Below are 12,448 nucleotides of genomic sequence, written 5' to 3' on the forward strand. Positions count from 1 at the left end.
GTTAGCATGGGACAAAATTGAGCGGAAAAGAAACCAACTGAAAGGTAAAACTGATAATATAGACAAAGGTAAAGTACCTGAATCCGCTCACTATGTTGTGGAATAATGTAACATTGGAGTAAACGAAGATTTTTTTAATGATTCACTTGCTTCTTGGAAAAATGATTCGTTGCTTGATTCAGGAGCAACCTGCCACATGACTCATAGAATTTTTTTTTTTTGAAGATTTCATTGACAATGTTGATGGAGCAGTATACTTTGTAGACCAATCAAAAATCAAGCCATCAGGGCTTGGCACAATCAGGCTTAAATTGCCTAGTCTTCCAGAATTTCTTTTGCATCATGTTCTATATCTCCCATAGCTTAAGAGAAACTTGTTATCCTTGGTCCACATCCACCAGCAAGGTCACTCCATTAATATGTTTGATGGAAAGCTTGAGGTAAGAAAAGAATCTGATCACCCAGTTGTCATGAGGGGAATAGAAGAAGAAAGGCTTCTCAAGCTGCAAGGAACCTCTTCTCATGCACAACATTTCTCATACAATTCTCATCACGAAGAAGGTACACTTCCATCATGTTTATTATGGCATGCTATATTTGGACATTTGAACTATGACAGTCTCCGCTTGTTGAAGAAAAATGTGGTTGTTGGTTTGCCTACAATTCCTAGGAAACTTAAGCAATCTGATGTTTGCATTCTAGGAAAGCATAGCAAACAGTCTTTTCATGATTCACATTCAAGAGCGCATAGAAAACTTGAACTCATTCATTCAGATTTATGTTGTTCAATGCTTGTTCCTTCTTCAAATGGAAATAAATATATCATGACATTTATTGATGACTACACCAGAATGTGTTGGGTTTATTTATTGAAGAACAAATCTGATGTTTTTCAAACATTCAAGAATTTTCATAAATGGATTGAAAATGATGCACAATCTCATATTTTGTCTATTTTCACTAATAATGGAAAACAATAAACATCAAATGAATTTGAAAACTATCTTCACCAACATGGGATCAGACATCAAACCGTTGTACCTTATAATGCCCAACAGAATGGTGTAACTTAAAGAATGAATAGGACAATCTTAAATATGGTACGATTCATGCTCTTCTTCAAAAATGTTAAGATAATTTTTTGGGCTAATGTTGTTCTATGTGCTACATATATAAATAATAGATGTCCATTTAATGCTATGATAAAAAAGACTCCATATGAAATGTGTTATGGACATGTTCCTTCGGTAAAGCATCTCAGGCTCTTTGGTTCCACCTATTATGCCTTGATACCAAAGGTACATAGAAACAAACTTGGTGCTAGAAGTCGTAAGTGTATCTTTCTGGGGTACTCAAACACCTCCAAGGCATACCATCTCTATGATGAAGTAAATAAAAAAAAATTTGTATCTAAATATGTAATTTTTCTTAAATCATCCAAAACTGACAATATTGTTGAGCGACAACTTGATCGCTTCGATAGATTTGCAAAAGCAAAATCATTTCAAGAATTTGATAATCAAATTCCACATCTTGAAGGGGGGATTCCTATACAAGATCAACATGTGGAATCTTCTTCCGAAGAACACTCTCCCCCACATGAAACTCCAAGAACAGATGATGCTTTAAGTGATGTGATTGATAGAATTAGGAGACTCAATCTTGATTCAGCCCAAACTCAATCAACGGAGCAGCCTGGACCATCTGAGAAAGGTCCCCCAAAGTGGCCGACAAAGACACTTGAAAGTTTTCATCCTAATGAAGTTGGAAAGATAGGAACTAGAAATTGAAACTAGCAAAATGGAGGTGATGTAGATGACTCTAATTCACCTGTTGATATGGATGTTTCTTATGATTGTGAATTGAACTTGTCTACAGATTTTGAACCAAATTCCTTCAAAGAAGTTTCTTCCCATAATGAATGGACAGAAGTGATGCAAAAGGAGTATGATGCCCTCATAAAGAACGACACTTGGAAGCTGGTTGATCCTCCATTAGGAACCAAACCAATGGTTGCAAGTGGGTCTACAAGAACGAGTATAAAGCTAATGGCTCACTTGATAAGCACAAAGCTAGGCTTGTGGCAAAAGGTTTTGCACAAAAGGAAGGGTTTGATTATGAGGAGACTTTTGCCCCCACAGGAAAATGGGCTACCATCCAGACACTCTTTGCCCTGGCAGCTCAGAATGGTTGGAAAGTCCATAAAATGGATGTAAAAACTGTTTTTTTGAATGGAGATCTAAAAGAGAATGTTTTTATGTCCCAGCATGAAGGATTTTCTATGAAGGAACATGAACATAAAGTATGCAAACTGGTGAAGTCCTTGTATGGCCTCAAATAAGCACCGCGAGCCTGGTATGAAAAACTAATTGAGCATCTTCTAAAACTCAATTTCAAACATTATGATCTTGATGATGCAACTTTATTTGTCAAGAAAGTTGGAAAAATAGTTGTATACCTTGTGGTATATGTAGATGATCTTTTGATGACAGGGAATAGTGAAAGCTACATTGCATCCATAAAGAAGGAATTGGGGAAAAGTTTTGAAATGACTGATTTGGGCTATGTTCATTACTATCTTGGCATTGAAGTAACCCAACATCCGAAGTCCATATTTCTTTCTCAAAAGAGATACATTGGAGAACTGTTAAATAGGTTTGGCATGACAGAATGAAATCCTCTTACTACTCCAATGGAGAAAAGCTTAAATCTCACATCTATTGAAGGAAAAGAATTTGAGGATGCAACAAAGTATAGACAGCTTGTAGGAAGTCTCAACTACCTAACTACTACTAGACCAGACATTTCGTTTGTTGTTGGAATCCTCTCCAGGTTTATGCAAAAGCCTTGTGAGGAACATTGGTCTGTTGCAAAAAGAGTTCTAAGGTACTTGAAGGGAACTCAAGACTTTGGAATCAAGTATACATAGGTGGGCAACTTCAGCTTGATTGGATACTCTGATTCACACTTCGATGGAGATAAAGAAACTGGGGTATCTACTTCAGGATATGTCATGAGTTTTGGATTAGGAGTTGTCTCCTAGAGATCACACAAACAATTAGTTCCAACAGATTCCACAACAGAAGTAGAATACGTGGCAGCATCTGAAGCAACAAAATAAATTGTGTGGCTCTAGAAAATTGTTGAAGATTTGCATGTAAAACAAGTACAGTCAACTCCACTCATGATTGAAAATACCTCTGCAATAAAATTGGCCAAGAACCCAAAGTTCCATGATCAAACGAAGCACATCAATACTAAATATCATCTGATTCGACATCATGTTGAGGCCAAAACAACCCATCTCCGTCATTGTTCCACAAATGAGAAAATTGTAGACATCTTCACCAAAGCACTTGGAAGGGAAAAGCTTGGACTCACCAACATCCCTTCAGATTAAGGGGGGGATCTTGAAATCTAATCCTCATGATTCGATGAATATAATGTAAATAGATAAATAAGTAATATGAACAGTCACCGGGAGATGAACTGAAAAGTCTCTCCCTCATGTATTTAATGAAGACCTACCTGAAGGAATAAATATGAATCAATTTTTGGTTGAGTTACTGCAAGGTCTGAAAATAATTAATAACAATATTTATGCGACAACATGCAAATTTTAATGAGAAGGAAAAAAATGGAATCCAAATTGCATGTTGAACGTCCATCATCACTCCTAAAAAATGATGTAATCGAGTGTACCGAGAAAGTGCAATTGTAAGATCAAGAGAAAGACAAAGTAACCAAACTTCGTCAAAAGAGGAAAGTGTTACAACAGAAATATGAAGAGTTTGCACATATGCATTATAAAAAAGTAATGGAAAAGGACGAAGAAATTTCTCGCCTCAAGGACCACATTGAATAATTAATTGAACAAGTCAAGAAGACTAAGGTCAGAAAAAAGGGACTCAATAAGCACCTATGTGAACAACACGATGAAAATTTACATTTAAAGAACCTTAATAAAAAAATTATTAGAACAAATGAGAAGTTTAAAGGATGATTAGGATACTAAGAATAAAATCAACAATCCAGAAAGCGAAGAGGTTTTACATCTAAGGAATCATAACCAAAACCTCCTTACACAAATAAATAAGCTTAAATGTGATAATATGTCACTTAAAGACAAGTTAGAGAAACTTACTCAAGAAGTATCGAAGTCTCGAGGTAAGGCTGAAGATAAGGGAATTAATACCGAATGAGTCAATAGTTGAACTGAAGAAGAGGATCAAATAGTGGAAGGAAAAACACATTCACATGTTACAATCAAGATGATGAAAATTCTAAATGAAGATTATGTACCTAACTCAAAAACCATAGTACCATAAGGAAATCAAAATAATTCCACACACCTAATAAGGGAAAGTCAAACAAAAAAGGTTCCCTATGGAAAATTAAATCATGGGAGTAGACAACTCAACCAAGCTACATATCAAGACAATTCAAAATAGAAACAAAAAATTGATATTCTAGAGAATAGTGATGTAACCTCAATCGAGTCCTATGATGACAAGTCAATACAAAATTCAAGTGATAAAAATATTCCAAAGAAGATCAATGTAGGATGGTATGACCCCTTTTGAGTGTGACAATTTTGTTTGACACTTAAAATATCATATCAACGTGTATCGATGAATATGATTGCTCCGAGATGAGAAGACATTCGAACCTGAAAAAGAGAACATGCCTTTTTTATGCACAAGCTTTGAGGACAAAGATTTTTGAGGAGGAATGCAATGTTATGAATAAATATATAGGAATTAATGTAAATGATAATAATTAATAATGATTAATTAATTAGTAATTAGTTGAAGAGTCATGTCTAATGAGATGTGACTCTCCATGAAGAAGAGAATGCATAGTATTTAAGCGTACCTCTCACTCTCATTTGTATAACCTTATTCAAAAATTTAATATATAATATTTGCATCCTCATGAATATGTTTATATTCCAAGTCTTCTCTAGTAATTAATGTGAAGAAGGAACATTGTTGACTTCATTGGGTGGCCAAACAACTAAGTATTCAGTGAAATGTTGGATAAAAGTAAACTAGGTGAAAGAGTAGTATGAAGCTGCTAGGTAGAGAGTTGAAAATTTGAAAATTGTGAATGTTGGAATGTAGTGAGTGGATTCATAAAAAAGTTTCTGATATTACACAATGAACTAACCTATTATAAGCATTGTTTTTTTTGACATGGTTACACGTAGTATTAAGCAACTTAATCAGCAGCATAACAACCCAACGGTGAATGAAAAGGTTACCGAGAAAGGAGTAGTTGCGATATTAGTTAAGGCACCAATAACACCTTGTCATGTACCGCGTGCTTGGAGTTGAATTTGGCATTGTAGCTACATTGATTTTTGTTGAATCCAATGTGGTTTAAAAATTATTTACATAACACCACGGGTTGCACATAGCTTATTCTTTTACGGTAATGCATTTAATCTTTTAATTTTATTTTTCTAATATCTCTTCCTAAGTTGTTGAGAATATTAGACAAATGAGACCTATTTTTTTATGATGACATGAATAAAAATAACATTGAAATGTGAAAACTAATATGATAATAGTTATTGAAGTGGTAAAGTGTGTGAAGTGAGTTTTTTAATTGATCTACACGATGCAAAAGAAATACTGGGAAGGGTGAGTAAGAAGCTCATTGTGGGGAGGAATCTCATGGTGCCGAGTGTTGAGTTCCATAGAAGTTGCACTTTGCATGATAAATTTCCTCCATAATTATGTTTATTGTCTTAATTTAATGGATCGTAATTGTTTTAACTCATAATTCCTCCATAATTAATGATGTGGAGAGCTTTCACTATGTGAGAGCTCTGAATGTGCAAAGAGTTTTATGTGCAGATATTTGATTCTATGTAAAGTTGTGAATGAGTTACTTCCACATTGTGTATAATCTTCAATAAATTAATTACTGGTAGAGGAAAGGAAATTAAGATCAATTTTTTAGTTTACATACTCCTCCATAATTACAAATTAGAAATTAAACATCTCCGAGGAAGTGTAGAGCTTTACGCAATGAGCTGAGTTCATTGGCATACCTCAGCACTCAATCATGTTTTTTTAACCATATTCCCATATTAATGATATGTAAATTTAAACCCATATTAAAAAAAACATATCTTTATAACTAATGTATAATTTTTTACTATGCATTAATGATTAATTTCAAAACTAATATATTATGTAACTATATCAAACAGAAATAAATGCGTTGTCTTTACTAAATAGGAAAATGAACAGTGTTAACTTTGATTTTTCGCATTCATGTGCAGACCATCTCTCGTTTCTCTAATTTGTGAGAAAAAATAAAATAGCTTTATGTTGTATGTAACTTCACATTTACATTTTCATATTTCCTCTCTGATTCTCACTTCACTGCTTTGTAACACTTACTGCTTCTGAAGAGTGAGACTGCGAAGCTGCCGAACACAAAACTCAGTAAGGCCAGGAGCCTAAACACTCAATGTTGAACGAAATGGATAGCAAACAAAAGAAATGAGAAGCAGTTGGAGGAGGATTTAAAGCACGACTAGCACCTCTCCCATCACCATGTCATGCTTGGAATCGATTTTCACATTGTAGCTACATTGGTTTTTTTTTAACGTCGCATTGTTAAAAAATTATTTACATCGCACTATATTTTTTGAAATAAGTTCATTCTTATTATAATGCGTTTAATCTTTTGATAATCTTTTTTTGTTATTATGTTTTTTTAATAAGTTATTGAGAATATAAGGCACATACTTATTTTGTTTCAGATGAGGATGTGGTCAATAATAACATTAAAATAATATTGAAATGTTGAAACTGATATGATAATTCCTGTTGTAGTGAGAACTTGTGTGAAATGTGTTTTTTTATTTATTTATTTATTTAAAGTTATTATGCAGAGGAAGCTGGGAATGTCGAGCTTTACACAGCCATCGCATTCCACACAATAAACTTTCTCTATAATTATGTTAATTCATAATTACTCATTCCGCACGAACAATTATGTTAATTTAGTTCCTTATAATTATGTTAATTCATAATTCCTCCATAAATAATTATGCTGAGAGCTTTTACTGTGCAAAGTGTTTTGAGAGGAAAGCTTTCATTTTGGAAAAAGATATAATTAAATTTTATAGACACTCAACACAATTTTTAATCATTTAATTAATTGTAAAGAAGTGTGGAGCTCCATTCATTGTGCTAAGCTCACAATTAACCATTCCTGCTTTTCTAAATATATTTGTGTATTTATGAAATGTAAGTTTAAAACCATATAAAAAACCATATATTTATAATTGATGTATAATTTAAAATTATGTAAAAAAATAATATCTTATACTACAAAACTAATAATATATGTTATCGGCTATTTCAGACTATGTCGAAGATCAATCTATGCATTAGCTTTACTAAACAAGAAAATGAGCGGTGATAAAATTGATAAGTTCACATTCATGTAGAGATCACCTCCCGTTTCTCTAACTTGTGATAAGAAATAAGACAAACAACTTGGCGTTGTCCAATTGTAAAACCTCTTTATGCTGTGTGTTACATCCCGGTTATGTTTACATATTGCGTCTCCGACCCTCAGTTAACAATTACTGCTTCTGCAGGCGGAGACCATAAAGCTTCCATCCACGAAACTCGTTGAGATCAAGATCCTGAGCACTCAACAGTGAACGAAAACGATATCAAAGAAGAGAAAGTTGGAGCAATTGTACGAAGAGTTAAAGAGGCAGTAGCAAGTTGCCCAACACCGTGCATGCTTGGAGTTGAATTTGACATTGTAGCTATATTGAATTTTGTTGAATGCAATGTTGTTCAAAAATTATTTACATAACACTATTTGCTGGAAATAAGTTCTTTTTAACCCTAATGCTTTTAATCTTTATTTTTTTTTTATGTGATGAGGACGTGAGAAAGAATAACGTTAAAATAATATCGAAATGTTAGAAACTGATATGATAGTAGCTATTGCAATGATAAGTGTGTGAGCTGAGTTTTTTATTCATCTATAGGATGCAAAAACAGTTTTGGGACCATGCACAAAACACTTAATGTGCGGAGGAAGCTCATTGCGGAGGTGTGCCGAGATGTGCACAACGTGCACACTATGTTCAATGAATTTCCTCCATGATTATGTTAATTCATAATTCTTCATTTCACACAGACAATTATGTTAATTATGTTAATTTAATTCCTCATAATTGTATTAATTGGTAATTTTTCCATAATTAATTATGGAGAGAGCTTTTACTTTGTGTAGAGATTTAATTGTGCCAAAAGTTTTTATTGAGTTTTCTCCACCCTCTACAAAACATTTAGTTAGTGGTAAATTGTGATATTCTCAGTAAATGTAAATATTTAATTTAATGCAGAATTCAATAAATTAATTATTATTATTATTTCATAAAACTATTGGTTAAATTAAGTCATTCAGGAATGGAATAACACTTATATGTAAATATTTATTTCACATGTTAAGTAGTTAGGATAACAACTACCTGTCCCTAACTAATTTTTTGAAGATATATTCAAGAAATATCTCATATCAAGGGAGAAAAGAAGAAGAGAAGATATTGAATAGAGGAATTTGTGTGAGTATGATTTCGAAAGCTAAGTCTCGTTGGGACTAGATAGTTGTTTATAAGAGATATAGTCTCAAGACAATTCCTATATGCAAGGAATAGCTCGAGAGGAGACAACTGGTCAAGGCGGTCTAATGGTTGGGAGGAACGGAGCAACTAAAGCATAAGTCTCGTAGCAAGATCTTGTCTGAATTTCAATAATTAAAATAAGTATACTTTTGTATTGTTTAGGTATAATAATAACCGGTTTGAGCAAAGGAGGGTTTAGGGTAGACTTAGTTCACAATATAACCTAGTTTGCGTTATAAACTCAGTTGTAATAAAAACCCAAAACAATCACATTCAAAATATGCTTCAGAGACATTATTGGCCTTAATAATTTATGTCCAACTACAACAACTACCAAATAGGAAAAATGTCTTCGGCTAAAGCTCAATATCCGGTATAAAGACTGGATAATTTCATTCCAGATGTGTGAGTTCCTTTGGAGGTCCGAACTTCAGCTTCTGCCTCTCCTTGCATCGAGAAATTCTACCTCACAAGAATCAAAGAACATAATGTTGACAATCATACTTATCCTAGAAAGATAAAAAAAACTTTAACTAAAACTCTAGATTTAAGAATGAAACCTCACCTCACATACAAAATGAGCCGAGGAAGTTTTCCACAAGACTCTGTGTTGTGTAGAGATCCACCGTCGTGTAGAGGCCAGGCCCATTGACAAACAAATGAAACAACTAGAGGAATAAACCCTCTAATTGCGCACAAAATAGCCATGCCGTGAAATAATAAAAGACAGAGCAGTAAACCATTCTCACCCTGAAGGAGCAACAATAACCCATCATCGTGAATGTCGTGGAGATAGACATGCAACTGAGGCATAGGAAAACATAAATTACCTCCTTCGTCAAATGGTGAGAAGGAACAAAAATCGTAAGATGAAGAACGAGTATCGAGGCCAACGGGGCCAGCTGGAGATAAATGCATGAATCCAGGCTCATCCCACTGCCAGGCCTAGGCAGTGACGTTGCCGAGAAAAAATAATTGCAGAGATAAACAGTCACCAGAAAGAGAGGCTCATCAAAATGGAGTATAAGTGGTCACCATCCCTTCAACCAGCATTGTAAGGTGGGATAATTTGTATTAAATCATAAAACCAAATCTTTGAATTACCATAATTATATGCAGATAAATAGGAATTATGTATTGCTTACAAAACCTTTCATTTTGTCAATGTTATAGTACATATTCATGCATTGCTTAATTCCAATAATAAATATATTTTTTTTAATTGTGTTTTCATGGGTATGTGACATGTGGTATCATAGTGCTCAGGTTGAAAAGCTTAGACCTCTCGAATATAAGTGAATACCAACATTTTTAATGTGCAAAAAGAGAAAAAAGGGACAACAGGTAGCATGATGCGAAATGGAATTATATCACATAGAACCATAAAGGGAACAAGGAAAACATCCTTTCAAGAAACCAACCCTGAAGTATGGGTACAGTTGGGGGAAGAGTCATGCAATACCAATATGCAATCGTGAAAACTTTACAAGAACTGAAGCATGAGATGGACTCGTTAAAGGCATATAACGAAAGGTTAACAGAGGAGCAGGAGAAAATTATGAAGATTTTGTGTGATAGGAAGAATCATCGACCATGAATCCCCAATCCCAAACATGGAAATATGACTAGCGAACAAGAATTTCGAACTAAGAAGATGGAAACAGAAGGTGGCGAAGAGAATCATGAAAAAGAATCCAACAATGTATCGGGACACAAGACACAGAAAAGGCATAAAATAGAACTGCAAGGGGAATTTCAGAAAATAAAACCTCCCCTCTTTGATGGTCAACAAGAAGAGGTAGTTGATGCCTTGTTCATCTATGAACAAGTATTTTGAGTTATATGAATGCGACCATAACTTAAAGGCTTCTTTGGCCATCTTTGAGCTGCAAGGGAAAGCCACCTTGTGGTGGGAAGAGGTAAAAACAATATGGGGAGTAAATGAACAAAGCACAACCTCGAAAACATTTCAAAGGTATTTTAAAGAAAAATATCTAAGTAAAATATTTTATGACAAAAAAGCAAAGGAGTTTGATTATTTTCGATTGGGATAACTGTCTATGGATGAGTTCATAGAAAAATTCACATATTTGCTTCGGTGTGTTCCTTACATATCACAATAAAAGGTGAAAGTACAGTTGTTTATCAACATTTTTCTGTTCTTCATGAAAGAGCTCCTTGAGTTTGATAACAAGAAAACCATGGGCGAAACTATACAGAAGATCGAATATGTTATCAACAAAACAAGCAAAAGGGAGATGTGCGAAATAGATGGGTTGACAAAAGGGGTATTAAATTTACCTCCAATCACAAGGGGAATAAGGACACAGTCAACAAAGCACCCTATAAAGGTTAAACATGCAGGAATATGAATAGAAATCAGCACAGATTCAGGCTACCACATGAGACTAAAACAAATGAGAATACGAGTAGAGCTAAAGTGGAACTAATGGGTAGACCCCTTGTATAGTTTTAGGGATGTTGAGGGCCACATTATGTGAAAAATCACCCACGCCACAAGGGAAATGATAAAATTTCACAAATTCAAGAAGCATCCATGTTATAGACATTTTTGTGCCTTACAACTCTAAGCATGAAATGTCCATAAACCAAGGGATCCTAAGTCCCTAAAAGTGTTTTTCCGACCCCTAGAGGAACAAGGTCAACAAATTACAGCTTCTCCTAGAAGTTCTCCACCAGAAACTGCTCAGAATCAGTCAAATCAGGATCATTTCAGCTGCTCCACTAGCTAGTTGCGTTGCATAGCACCCAAGTACACTAGCTAGGTGCGTTGCAACGCACCTAAATGCACTACCAGGGTGCGTTGAGCGGGAAATGACAAATGGCAATGTCATTCCGCGAGGTGGACAGACAATGGAAGCTTCTAGAATCTTCCCCAATGACACATGCCTCACTGAGTTCGAGTAAGAGGCTCTCAGTCTCCAAGTGGAAGCAAGAACTGACAGAGAGAAGCCACTAGTCAAATCATAAGCTGAATCATCCTCTTTGGATACATCTATATATGGATCCCTTTGGACATTGCAGAGAATTGCTGTTGGTTTTGAGATAGATATCAGAGTATTGGGTGATTTATGCTTTGTTGGAGGTGAAGAGGGGATTCCCTTGCTGGGAGGTTGATGCTGGATCAGGAATCATCGGTTGTAACTCCTCCTGGATCTTCTTGTTATATCAATAAAACTATTTGAGTTTCTCCTACATGCTTGTGTTTCATTGATGATTGTTACATTTGTATGTTTAGCTTAAATCTGATCCTAAGCTATTTATGAATATAAATCCATGTCTTTGTGTAGTTTTCTTCTTCTGTGATCTTACAGGAACTTGGTGAAGCTGGGCAAGTAAGGGAGCAGGTAGCTGGAAGCTGTCAAAGAGGAGAGAGATTGGATCAAAGGACTAGCACAAGACACAGGTTGGTTCATCCTATTCCTCTTCGTTTATAGTTCATAAAGAAGAATACAAAATTAGTTTTCCTTGTTTGTTTCTGAGGTCACTGTCACACCTTAGTGGGATAGGGTCGTTCTGAGTAGACACTTTTCCCGTTAACAAAATGGCGACTCCGCTGGGGACCGTGTCTAATTAGTTTGTTTGTGTTTCTCTTGTTGTTTGTTTCATAAACATAGAAGTAGCAATCGAACTGCATTTTCCATTAACAAATGCAAAGTAGACATCTGCTACTTCAATCCATTCACTGGATCTGTTTATGATTTGAACAGCTGATTCACAAATGATTTTATTGCCCTTTGTGATAGCTCTTAGACCTCC

The sequence above is a fragment of the Pinus tabuliformis genome, chromosome 5_1 (assembly GCF_031772625.1).
Source record: "Pinus tabuliformis cultivar Carrire ecotype Pingquan chromosome 5_1, CPIR1, whole genome shotgun sequence".
In the NCBI taxonomy this organism is placed as follows: domain Eukaryota; kingdom Viridiplantae; phylum Streptophyta; class Pinopsida; order Pinales; family Pinaceae; genus Pinus; species Pinus tabuliformis.